This window comes from Oncorhynchus tshawytscha, linkage group LG31, assembly GCF_018296145.1.
Source record: "Oncorhynchus tshawytscha isolate Ot180627B linkage group LG31, Otsh_v2.0, whole genome shotgun sequence".
NCBI classification, from domain to species: domain Eukaryota; kingdom Metazoa; phylum Chordata; class Actinopteri; order Salmoniformes; family Salmonidae; genus Oncorhynchus; species Oncorhynchus tshawytscha.
The window spans coordinates 23,793,483-23,807,462 of record NC_056459.1 but is presented as its reverse complement, the minus strand read 5'-3'; the positions used below and the strand labels follow the sequence as shown (position 1 = coordinate 23,807,462).

Here is a 13,980-nt window from a genome sequence, read left to right as displayed (position 1 = left end):
GTGGTATATGGCCAATACACCACGGCTAATGGCTGTATCCAGGCACTCCTCGTTGCGTCGTGCAGTGAAACAGTGCATAGCAGTGGTATATTGGCCATATACCATGCCCCCTAGGGCCTTAATGCTTAATTCTACTATTATTATATATATGATATATTACATTAGCACTAACACATCACCCTGGAGGAGTATGAGGTCCATAGAGACAGAGGAGAAAAGGGGCAGAGTTTTCGTCCTTGAGCGTGGGCATAGTGATGGTCATCTTCTCTAACGTTACCAGTCACTTCCACTCCCCTTCAGCCTGAGAGATTCTGTTGCTCACTCTGGTGTGAAGGGGCTGATGCACGCACTCCTGTCACTGACCGCGGACCACATCCCAGACTGATACAAGGTCTCTGTGTCAGCTCAGTTCTGAACCGCCAACACCCAGCCGGTTGACAAACACACACCTAGGCCCACACAGCTTCTCAGAGTAGGAGTGCCCGCCTATGTAATCTTATTCATTATTATCTAAAAGGCTAAACTGATCCTAGGTCAGCATTCCTACTCTGAGCTCTGCACTGACAACACCCATCCTGGTGACAAACTAACAAACACCTGGCATGGTGTATTCAGTAGGGTTAACCAGTAAGGTGAAAGGAACAGTGGAAATAGCCTCACAGGATCCCCTATTCAACACGACAGACAGTCATATCTGTTCTACATAATGCATTTCTAACTGAACACACACCTGGCTTCATCCAAGTGGACCGGCTTCTGCAGAACAGGTTACAGGTGTTGTGTGCTGATTGTTGTCATTTGTTTGCAGACAAGCAGTGACAAGACATGTCAGATTTAGCAGATTCAGCCGAGTCTGTGTCTCTGTGTCAGTCTTCGACTCTCCATAATAAGCAACATCAGGAGAATGACAACGCGTCATGATTAATGATAACATGTCATGATTAATATTCCAGAATATCTCATCTGTGAAGAACACATTCATCAGAACAGAACAGAAGTGGCTGATGAAGACAGCCATTAACAGAAAGCTACAATAACAGAAAGATGCTGTCTGTGTCACACACTGATCTGTTTCACCTGTCTTTGTGCTTGTCTCTACCCCCGTTCAGGTGCCGCCCATCTTCCCCATTATCCCCTGTGTATTTACACACGTGTTCTCTGTTTGTCTGTTGCCAGTATGTTTTGTTTGTGAAACCTACCAGCATTTGTTCCCCTGATCCTGCCGGTTCTTTCTCCTGTTTTCTAGTCCTTCCCGGTTTTGACCGTTCTGCCTGCCCTGACCCTGAGCCTGCCGTTCTATACCCTGACCCACCTCTCTGGATTATTGACCCTGCCTGCCTTGACCCTGAGACTGCCGTTCTGGACCCTTTACACCCTCTCTGGGTTATTGACACCTGCCTGCCCTGACCCTGAGACTGCCGTTCTGGACCCTTTACACCCTCTCTGGATTATTGACCCCTGCCTCCCTTTGACCTGTCATTTGCCCGACTGTTTTAGAATTAAACTTTTGTTTCTTTGACACTGTCTGCATCTGGGTCATTCCTGAAATGTGATAGTATGTCTGTCTGTCTCACAAAATATTATTCCCTGTGGGATACAGTCTATGAGTATGATGTAGTCTATGAGTATGATATAGTCTGAGTATGATATAGTCAATGATATAGTCTATGAGTATGATATAGTCTGAGTATGATATAGTCTGAGTATGATATAGTCTATGAGTATGATATAGTCTATGAGTATGAAATAGTCTATGAGTATGATGAGGTCTATGATATAGTCTATGATATAGTCTATGAATATGATATAGTCTATGAGTATGATATAGTCTATGACAGGGTTCGTCAACTAGGTTTAGCCTTAGGCCAAAAAAATCTGAGCTAATAGTCGGCGGGCCAGAACATAATTAGTGTATAATATCAGCACAATTAATTGGCCTACACTAAAATGTAACATTTTAACATATCAGATTAGTACATAATAAACTCAGTGACAATAACATAATAAATTCGATCTGAATACACTCATAAAATCAACATCTCCATTCAATTACTTTTTTTTGTCTATTTCTCTGTGCATTGATTGATGGGGAAAAACAGGTATATGTAGCCTATACTATTGTTTTCAACATTTGTTCAGAATTGTTATTTAACTAGGCAAGTCAATTAAGAACAAATTCTTATTTTCAATGACAACCTAGGTTAACTGCCTTTTTCAGGGGAAGAAACACAGATTTTTTTTACCTTGTCAACTCAGGGATTTGAACATTTAACCTTTCGGTTACTAGTCCGCTGCGCTAACCACTAGGCTACCATCCGCCCCAAAGAATACTTTGCTTGATAGCAAGACAAAATGTTGCCCCCAAAAAGTATCAAAAAGAAAGGTGGATAATGAAAATCAATCATGAATGTACAGAGAGATATGTGTTCATCTTACCATCGTTTCCCAATGCCAAGCCAGTGTGTCTTATTTGCAATAAAAAATGTTGCTGTTTGCAAATAATTCAACCTCAGACATCATTATGAATCTAAGCATGGAACTTTAAAAGTGGCCTTCCTGCCCCAGACAGAGGCGTTAACTGCAAGCTACACACACAGCTTCTGTCACTTAAATGGGTTAAATCTGCAGTTACAAGGAAGAGGGAAAACATGGTGGAAAAAGGCCTTCACTAGGAAGCTTGAGTTGTCCCGATTTGGACATGCCATCTGGAAGGCTACTGCACTTCAGCACACTGAAAAAACGACAGACAGAGGGACCAGACAACTTCTCCACCAGATTTGAAGACTACAGCATGCACAAGGATACCATTGTGTTTGTATGTAAACCTTTCACAGTCTGCCCAGGTGGAGAAGTCTCCTCCCGTGCTAAGAAAATGATACCCTCACTGGATGAGGCCATAATTCAAACTGAGCTGATTGAATTCCAGACATCGAGTCATCTCAGGGATGTACTCAGGACTGCCGAGTCCTTGTGTGCGTTTTGGGTGGCATGTTCAGAGAAATACAGCACAATAAAGAATCTTGCATTTCATGTACTAACAATGTTTGGATCGACTTACACCTGCGAGTCCGCATTTTCCTCTATGAACGCAGTGTAGATTGACGACAGCAACTGTCTTTTTACATAAGTCATCTGAGGACTGCCTGTGCATTCAAAATCACATCCATCTCACGCGACATCCACAAGATCGTGTCCGAGGGGAAATGCAACTTTCCCATTGAGTAAATCACTTAGTGGCCTATATGGAAGTATCACACTTATATTAGGACAAATATTTTTTATTGTAAAAGATGCTGTTAAGCCTCATAGCCTACCTCAGCCAGTTAAGTTATTTTATATAGGTCTAGGCTCAGAAAAATAGACTCCAATTAAGCCCTCTTGTTATTTGTAAAGTCAAATTAAAATGAAGATTATTGTTGAAATGAATTACTCGACTGGTATAGGTTTTATCCATCTGTTGCTGTGCAACACTTGCATAACAAGTTAGCTATATTTTCAGCACCAGGCACTGTTCACCTCCTATTGATTGCACTGTGGCTGCAGCTTTACATTTCAGCACCACAAAATGGTCCGCTGCCTATGACTGTCTCCTGTATTCTCTCTCTTCATGAATGAAGTTAACATGTAACTTTTGCATTATTTAGGTAGGGGAACTTCCTTATTGGGAAATTGCATTTGGGAGTTTTTGCATCTCGGGTTTGAGATTTTTCTTGGATTATATATTTTTTTAATGAAAAGAATATTCAAAATTAATTTGAGGGGATTTGAGGGGACAAGTAATATTGATGGCGGGCCATATTTGGAGTTGGAGAACCCTGGTTTTTGAGTATGATATAGTTTATGAGTATGATATAGTCTATGAGTATGATATAGTCCATGAGTATGATATAGTCTACTAGTATGATATAGTCTATGAGTATGATATAGTCTGTAAGTATGATATAGTCTATGAGTATAATATAGTCTATGAGTATGATATAGTCTATGATATAGTCTATCAGTATTATATAGTCTATGATATAGTTTATGAGTATGATATAGTCTATGATATAGTCCATGAGTATGATATAGTCTATGAGTATTATATAGTCTATGATATAGCCTACTAGTATGATATAGTCCATGATTATAATATAGTCTGTAAGTATGATATAGTCTATGAGTATGATATAGTCTGTAAGTATGATATAGTCTATGAGTATGATATAGCCTACCAGTATGATATAGTCTATGAGTATGATATAGTCCATGAGTATGATATAGTCTACTAGTATGATATAGTCTATGAGTATGATATAGTCTGTAAGTATGATATAGTCTATGAGTATGATATAGTCTGTAAGTATGATATAGTCTATGAGTATTATATAGTCTATGATATAGCCTACTAGTATGATATAGTCTGTAAGTATGATGTCGTCTATGAGTGTGATATAGTCTGTAAGTATGATATAGTCCATGAGTATGATATAGTCTGTAAGTATGATATAGTCTATGAGTATGATATAGTCTGTAAGTATGATGTCGTCTATGAGTATGATATAGTCTGCTAGTATGATATAGTCTATGAGTATAATATAGTCTATGAGTATAATATAGTCTATGATATAGTCTATCAGTATTATATAGTCTATGATATAGTCCATGAGTATGATATAATATATGAGTATTAGATAGTCTATGATATAGTTTATGAGTATGATATAGTCTACGAGTATGATATAGTCTATGATATAATCTATGAGTATGATATAGTCTATCAGTTTTATATAGTCTATGATATAGTTTATGAGTATGATATAGTCTATGATATAGTCCATGAGTATAATATAATACATGAGTATTATATAGTCTACGAGTATGATATAGTTTATGATATAATCTACGAGTATGATATAGTCTATGAGTATTATATAGTCTATGATATAGTCTATGAGTATGATATAGTCTATGAGTATGATATAGTCTACAAGTATGATATAGTCTATGATATAGTCTATGAGTATGATATAGTCTATGAGTATGATATAATCTATGATATAGTCTATGAGTATGATATAGTCTATGAGTATGATATAGTCTATGATATAGTCTATGAGTATGATGTAGTCTATTAGTATGATATAATCTATGATATAGTCTCTGAGTATGATATAGTTTATGAGTATGATATAGTCTATGCGTATGATATAGTCTATGATATAGTCTATGAGTATGATATAGTCTATGATATAGTCTATGAGTATGATATAGTCTATGATATAGTTTATGAGTATGATATGGTCTATGAGTATGATAAAGTCTAAGATATAGTCTATGAGCATGACAGGCCATAACAATACATATGAGGTCAGCTCACCAAATAGGAAATAGTTTATGACAGACTAAAGTAAGAGTAATGTCCACACATTCTCTGCTGCTCCCAGTACGCAAACAAACATGATGACTGCATCGACAGCTCCTGTCCAATGTTTAGTCACAGTAATTAGGCTTCTCCAAGCTCTGATGCTGCTGATGGTCATTAGCAGCCTACCAAACTTGCTAAATGCCTGGTACTTAGCACTCTATTGTCCCTCTAATCACTCTGACATCAAAGCAAATTTAATTGAAAATATAATCAAACACTTCATTAGTGCCCATGAGATCATGTTGCGCTACATTTTTATAGGCTATGCGATTGTGTAAGAAAACAGAGTTTTGATGGCCTCTATTAAAAAGAGGAGGATCCCATCAGCTTTCTACAGGCTAGATCTACTATATTTATTTATCAACTTTCCTAAAATTAAGCACATTGCTTCACTTGAAGCACATTAATCTGCTTAACAACTGGTGTAGAGCCTAAATGGCAAACATAGGCTGCGAGTAAGTTTAAAGTTTAGGGAAGATCATTTTCACCATAAAAAAGCACCATACATGCATAATCACATTTGTCGTCACTTTCAAGAACACTGTTTCCCCGCTAATTGATTGCATTTTGGAACATTCGCTCTTATAGCCTACAGCCATGTGCACATTGCTGTGCTATAATGTATAAGGTCAAGAAATTCCCTAATAGTTTATCAACATTACAGGCTAAACGATCAGCCTCGTTGCTTTAAAACGTTTTTGTATTAATTTCGGATCTATCGCATCCCACAACAGTCCCAGAGTACTATAGGACATAGTAGATTGACATATGCTAGAGTTGTGCTGTTGGCTGAAGTAAAGTAGGCTGAATGTGGACAGTTCTAACATCTTTAATATGCGCCTGGGTTATTCCATCACAGGGATGCGTGCAGTTGCATCCCCAATGTGTCTGTCTTCATTCACTTGTAGCCTACTTAGCTGAAATGCCTATGAGAAGGACCCAATCACGTGATGGGCATTGGCTACATCTGAGAGAGCCATGTGAGTGAGAGGTGCTTTGGAGCACGTCAGCCGGGAGAAGGGAATTATAATTAGCCTATTATAGTCAGCCCAAGGGCACAACAGTCACTTTGGCTGCAAAAGGCATGGATTTTTTAGGGGGTATTACGGCCACACAAGGGGGGTGTCGCTGGGAAATTCGAGGCCTGGAGAGAATATTATCAATTGCTTGTCAAATTGTGAATGAGAGACTGATGAAGTGTATGCAGCTTGCTACTTTTTTCAAATCCTCTTTAGAGTCCAATCATGCAGCCTTAGAATGTATTGAACATCAAAACATATAGCCACATATAGCCACAGAATAGCCACATGTGCGCACTTCCTTTGAAATCGTTTGGATAAAATATCCTTTCTATTTTATTAAGCATTAAGCTATGTTCAATTTTCTTCATACTATAAAAATAATAAAATATAATGCCACGGAATTCTAAGCAAATCTTGTCTGTTAAGTGAACTAGTGTAGCCCACAGCAATATGTCATTGCCATATTTGGGCCTAACATAAGGACAACTCAGAGTATGCTATTATGTTCTTCTGAAATACATGTTCTTTATATCATGTTTCTTTAGACCTGTCTAGAATAAATAACATATTTATTGTGATGGTGTAGGCTGTATGAAACTGATTTATTAGACATGTAAAAATATAGATGCTCCAAAGGTCTTCATCAGTGGCTTGTAAGGCTATGCGTGGAAGCAAGGAGATGCTAAACGTGTTTATGCTAATTAAAGTTCAATTACTGTGAGACCGGCAGTTATTTGCTTGGCAGTTATTCGCTTGATAATCACCAGCTGACAAAATGTCATGACTGCCACAGCCCTAGTTGAGAATAACAGTGAAATGCCTACCTACAGGCCCTTCTAAACATTGCAGAGAGAAAATAGAGAAATAATAGAAGAAGAAAAGTAAAACATGTAATAATAGATACACAATGACAAACAATAACTTGGCTATATACACGAGGTACCTGTACCGAGTCGATGTGCTGGGGTACGAGGTAATAACTTGGCTATATACATGAGGTACCTGTACCGAGTCGATGTGCTGGGGTACGAGGTAATAACTTGGCTATATACACGAGGTACCTGTACCGAGTCGATGTGCTGGGGTACGAGGTAATAACTTGGCTATATACACGAGGTACCTGTACCGAGTCGATGTGCTGGGGTACGAGGTAATAACTTGGCTATATACACGAGGTACCTGTACCGAGTCGATGTGCTGAGGTACGAGGTAATAACTTGGCTATATACACGAGGTACCTGTACCGAGTCGATGTGCTGAGGTACGAGGTAATAACATGGCTATATACACGAGTTACCTGTACCGAGTCGATGTGCTGAGGTACGAGGTAATGAGGTAGATATGTACATATTACTAGGAACAAAGTGACTAGGCAACAGGATAGATAATAAACAGTAGCAACAGCGTATGTGATGAGTCAAATCAGTAAAAAAGGGTCAATGCAGACAGTACGGGAAGCTATTTGATTAACTATTAAACAAACTATTTAGCAGTGTTATGCATTGGGGTTAGAAGCTGTTCAGGGTCCTGTTGGTTACAGACTTGGTGCATCGGTACTGCTTGCAGTGCTGTAGCAGAGAGAACAGTCTGTGACTTGGGTGGCTGGAGTAATTTTTGGGGTAATCTGACACCTCTGACACTGCCTGCTATAGAAGTCCTGGATGGCAGGGAGCTCAGCCCCAGTGATGTACTGGGCCGTGCGCACTACCCTCTGTAGCGCTTTTTGGTTGGATGCCAAGCAGTTGCCACATCAAGCGGTGATGCAGCCAGTCAAGATGCTCTTAATGGTGCAGCTGTAGAAGTTCTTGAGGATCTGAGGGCCCATGCCAAATCTTTTCAGCCTCCTGAAGGGGAAGAGGCATTGTCGTGCCTTTTTCACGACTGTGTTGGTGTGTGTGGACCATGATAGATCCTTAGTGATGTGGACACCGAGGAACTTGAAGCTTTCGACCAGCTCTACTACAGCCTCGTCGATCTGAATGGGGGCATGCTTGGCTACTCCGTTTCCTGTAGTCCACGATCAGCTCTTTTGTCTTGCTGACGTTGAGGGAGAAGTTGTTGTTCTGGCACCACACTGCCAGGTCTTTGACCTCCTACCTATAGGCAGTGTCATCGTCGTCGTTTATCAGGCCAGCCAGTGCACATATAGGCTACTCTTTCCATCGTTTTAGACCAATAAACACAACCACACAAAGGTTGACTGGCAGGATGACACCACACAGAGAGATAGAGAGACAGAGTGAGACACATCTGTATACCTTTCTTATCCAGCTCTTATGCCATGTTTGGATGTGTGTCCAGTAGACTATATTACAGTGCATTACACACAACAGTTCACTGGCAAGATGATATCAAACCAAAGAGAGAGTGGAGCGGAAAGCGTTTAAAAGAGGATGAAAACATGAGAGAGAGAAAAAAGTTGAGTGATACTATGAGTAGCGTTGTGTTCTGCGGTGTGTGTTATCACTGAGACCTCTCCATCATCAATCATTTAGAGTGATCAACAGCCTTGCATTATTAAAGTGTACGGTCACGCCACTGGTCAGACGCCAGGACAGCTGACTGGCAGTAACAACGCCTCTCCACAGTCACCCTCTGTATTCACACATCAACCTGACTAGGGCACGGTAGAAGGGAGGGAGAGGGAGTGAGAAGGCGGGATAGAGGGAGGGAGAGAGAGGGAGTGGGAAAGGACAGGTGGGAAGAGAGAGGATGGAAAAACATCAACATAACTAGAGGCAGAAGAGGAGGGGGGAACAAAGAGGGAGATATGAGGAACAGAGAGGGAGAAGGAGAGAGGGAGAGAAATAGAGAAAGAGATCAAAAGGAGAGAGGAGTTGGAAGCAAAAGAGCTAGAGAGCGATAAATGTAGAGTGAGATTGTTGTTGTTTAACCTTGACAGAGGCCAGGCCAGAGCACAGCAGTGTATCATTGGGATATGAAACATGGCCAAACCTGAATGTGTCCTGTTGTTTTCAGCCTAATAAACTCCTGCTCAGCTTGCTGTGTATTTGACAAAGCTTTGACAGGTCCATGAGGACTAGCACAATAAGATGCCATACAGTAGAGGCACTATGTCCATGGGACCTAGGATAAGGCAGACCAGCGAGAGATATAATATACCATAGAAAGAGAAATGGATGGAGTTAAAGAGAGAAAGGGATGGGCAGGCAGAGAGAGCGTGAGACAGCAGAAAGCACAAAAGCGGTGAAAAAAGTGGCAGGGAGAGAGAGAGCGAGAGGAACTTTGTGTGTGTGTGTGCACGCATATAAAATATATTTTGATTTGTTTAACACTTTTTTGGTTACTACATGATTCCATGTGTTATTTCATAGTTTTGACGTCTTCACTATTATTGTACAATGTAGAAAATAGAATCGAATGAAGAAAAACCCTTGAATGAGTAGGTGTGTCTAAACGTTTGACTGGTACTCTACATGAAACAGTTGTTAAAAACAACAGCTACATAAAGAACAATATTAACACAAGACAAGGACAGAGAGTTGAGGCTCTCTCTCTTTGCCCCTTGGTCAACCCCTATAAAAGACCTACATACTGTAAATGCTATATTTTTTCTACATAATAAAACTGTAATCACTTCTAAGTCTATGTCCTGGTCGTAAGACAGGTGTCTGCCCTGACCCACACACTTTCAAGGACAACCCATGCTGCTTTATTTGAAAAGGACCTATGGGGAAATAATGATCACACTTAAGAGCGACAAACAGGTACAATTATAGTTATGTGCTCTATCATTGGATCTGTACAAAAACTCAGACACTTTCACTACTCCTCAACAAGACAAGCCTCTCAGAGCTCATTGTGTGTGTGTGTGTGTGTGTGTGTGTGTGTGTGTGTGTGTGTGTGTGTGTGTGTGTGTGTGTGTGTGTGTGTGTGTGTGTGCGTGCGTGCGAGTGTGTGTGTTGATGGTTGATGGAAAACAGAAACAGCATGGCTCCCTTTCTCATTGTTTCTCTCTTCATCTTCTCTTGCTCTATCAGTCCGGCTTCCTCTTCCTCCACTCTCTCACTGCTATCCATCTCTCATCCAAACACAGGATTCTCCAGTCAACAGAGCTGTCAGGCGACACCCCACACAACACAATGCAGCACAGCGCTTTTGTCTTTCCAAGTTTCCCTCATAAACCAGCCTTCTTTTACCCCAGATAAAGCTAGCCTGTATTCTGTAATAGTGTACACTCTTAGAAAAAAGGGATTCCAAAAGTTTTTCTTCCACTGTTCCCATAGGAGAGCCTTTTTAGGTCCCAGGTAGAACCCTTTTTGGCTCCAGGTAGAACCCTTTTGGGTACAATGTAGAACCCTCTGTAGAAATGGTTCTTCATGGAACCCAAAAGGGTTCTACCTGAAACAAAAAAGGTTCTACCTGCAACCATAAAGGGTTCTTCAAAGGGTTCTCCTATGGGGACAGCCGAAGAACCTTTAAGGTTCTAGATAGCACCTTTTTTTCTAAGAGTGTAGAGAGGAATCAAAATGGGATGTTCAAGGCCACGTCCTCTTGCAGACGTCCTATTGCAGACCTATAGCTGTTACTACTGCTGCTGTTGGGATGTAAGTTCACAGTGCTGTTCTGTTCTACCTGAAAGTCCAGGGTTGTTGGAGGATGGCTTTTCATATTGGAAATTACATTTCATCTGCTGCTCATGGAACCTCCATCTCTTTATGATTCTCATATCCCAGCTCACTTCTTCTACTGGTGTGTGAGTGTATGCAGATGTGTGTGTATTTACCTATGTGTGTCTGTTTAAGGAGGAATGATGTTACTCTACTGGATAGAGATGGGGCTTGTAGGACAAATAACACCTCCATCACAATCTCCCCATCGCCTCTGATTTAAGATGGCGCCGGAGAAGATGGCAGACGTATTACATGCCCCCAGCCAATTGTGTTTTTTTGTTCATTTATTTGCATTTTTTGTAACTCGTTTTTTTACTTATTTTGTACATAATGTTGCCACTACCGTCTCTTATGACCGAAAATAACTTCTAGACATCAGGACTGCGATTACTCACCACAGACTGGCAGAATCCTTTTTTCCCTTTCACGACTCTGATGAGCCCGACACGAAGGATACACTGCTTCCTCGGGAACAGACCCCAATCCCTGTGATCTGGTTGAAGAAGAGGCGGAAAAAGAGAGGCCGAGAAGTCGTAGGCGATCGAATAAACCCCCACTTGCCTCCATTCTAGTTGCAAACGTGCAATCTTTGGACAATAACATCGCAGAGTTACGCGGAAGATTAAACTACCTACCAACGGGACATTAAAAACTGTAACATCTTATGCTTCACGGAGTCGTGGCTGAACGATGACACACACACACACACAAGTACATCACTGGCCCCAGTACATCACTGGCCCCAGTACATCACTGGCCCCAGTACATCACTGAGGCCAAGCTTCCTGCCATCCAGGCGGTGTCAGAGGAAGGCCCTAAAATTTGCCAATGACTCCAGCCACCCTAGTCATACACTGTTCTCTCTGCTTCCGCACGGCAAGCGGTACCGGAGCGACCAAGTCTAAGGCCAAGAGGCTTCTAAGCCATAAGACTCCTGAACATCTAGTCAAATGGCTACCCAGACTATTTGCCGTGCCCCCCCCTCTTTACACCACTGCTACATGTACATACTACCTCAACTAACCGGTGCCCCCGCACATTGACTCGGTATCTGTATATAGTCTCTCTATTGTTATTTTACTGCTGCTCTTTAATTACTTGTTACTTTTATCTCTTATTCTTATCCGTATTTTTTGAAACTGCACTGTCGGTTAGGGGCTCGTAAGTCAGCATTTCACTGTAAGGTCTACACCTGTTGTATTCAGCGCATGTGATTTTGATCCCACTATTCACCGTCCACTTCTCATCTCATCTCATTCCAGTAACAGAGAAAGAGAAAGAGAAAGAGAAAGAGAAAGAGAAAGAGAAAGAGAGAGAGAAAGAGAAAGAGAAAGAGAAAGAGAGAGAGAGAGAGAGAGAGAGAGATTGGGTGTTGGAGTCTCGCCTGCTCAGTATTCATCTACAGGGGACCAGGCCGACAGCCTCTTAGTCAAATTGTGTCAAACTGCCTTTTCTCCAGGGCACAGTCGAGGGATTAGCCTGGGGGGCGCTAAGCAGCAAGGGAGGGATGAAAAGGAGGAGGGAAAGAAGGAAGGATGGGTTATCAGATGGAAGAGGGAGAGAGGGAGGAGAGGTTCTGTTCTGTTCTGTTCACTCTGGGGCCATTTGAGTCGTTGCCCAAGATGGCATTGCATGGCGCTCGCAGCCCGTCCAACCGCGGCTGATCGCATTAAATGGCCCTTTGGTGTGGCGGTGCCAGAGACCACACAGTGCCAACTAACCACCCAGCCAGAAGACGGGTGGATCCTGCCAGGTTAGACCCAGACCAGACCCAGGTTAGACCAAGACTAGATCCAGAGCAGACTCAGGTTAGACCCAGACCAGATCCAGACCAGACCCAGGTTAGACCCAGACCAGACTGAGGTCATGACCCAAATGGCCCCCTATTCCCTTTATACAGAACTACTTCTGACCAAGGCCCATTGCACCCTATTCCCTATATAGTCCACTACTTTTGACCAAAGCCTTATGGGTCAAACGTAGTGCACTATAAAGGGAATAGGGTGCCATTTGGGACAGAGCCCCTTACCAGTCTCCCAAGAGAGAGGAGAGGGCCACGGCACACACCCAGAAGGCCTTGCAGTAGCAGATTAGCCATGGCAACGCAACGCACCATGTCCCTGTCTGTTCTGTTGTGTAGTAACACTGCAGAGACAAGTTCAGCTCAGCACATTAGCATTCCATTACAGCTACCTGTGGCTATGCACACACACCACACATACACACCACACACACACACACACACACTACAACTAACACACACACACACACAGCGCCACCACAGCTACTGCTGACTAGTGATGAGAAGGAGGGCGGCTCAGGGGACACTGCATTACAAACAGTAACTATACGTGTCTGAGAGAGAGAGATTTGGCGCGGGCACTAGAAAAGTTGGCAGTACCCGGCCTCACCCTACTAGAATCCGAAGTCAAATGTCTACTGTTTGCTGATGATCTGGTGCTTCTGTCACCAACCAAGGAGGGCCTACAGCAGCACCTAGATCTTCTGCACAGATTCTGTCAGACCTGGGCCCTGACAGTAAATCTCAGTAAGACCAAAATAATGGTGTTCCAAAAAAGGTCCAGTCCCCAGGACCACAAATACAAATTCCATCTAGACACTGTTGCCCTAGAGCACACAAAAAAACTATACATACCTTGGCCTAAACATCAGTGCCACAGGTAACTTCCACAAAGCTGTGAACGATCTGAGAGACAAGGCAAGAAGGGCCTTCTATGCCATCAAAAGGAACATACATTTCAACATATCAATTAGGATCTGGCTAAAAATACTTGAATCGGTCATAGAGCCCATTGCCCTTTATGGTTGTGAGGTCTGGGGTCCGCTCACCAACCAAGACTTCACAAAATGGGACAAAAACCAAATTGAGACTCTGCATGCAGAATTCTGCAAAAAT

General features: G+C 41.9%; 1 protein-coding gene across 3 annotated transcripts in view; it reads right to left on the bottom strand.

Annotated features, from left to right (window-relative positions):
• Positions 1 to 13,980, bottom strand: part of LOC112229482 (neurabin-1) — a 106,617-nt gene that overhangs the window by 59,091 nt on the left and 33,546 nt on the right. The gene's annotated exons all lie outside the window — the stretch shown is intronic.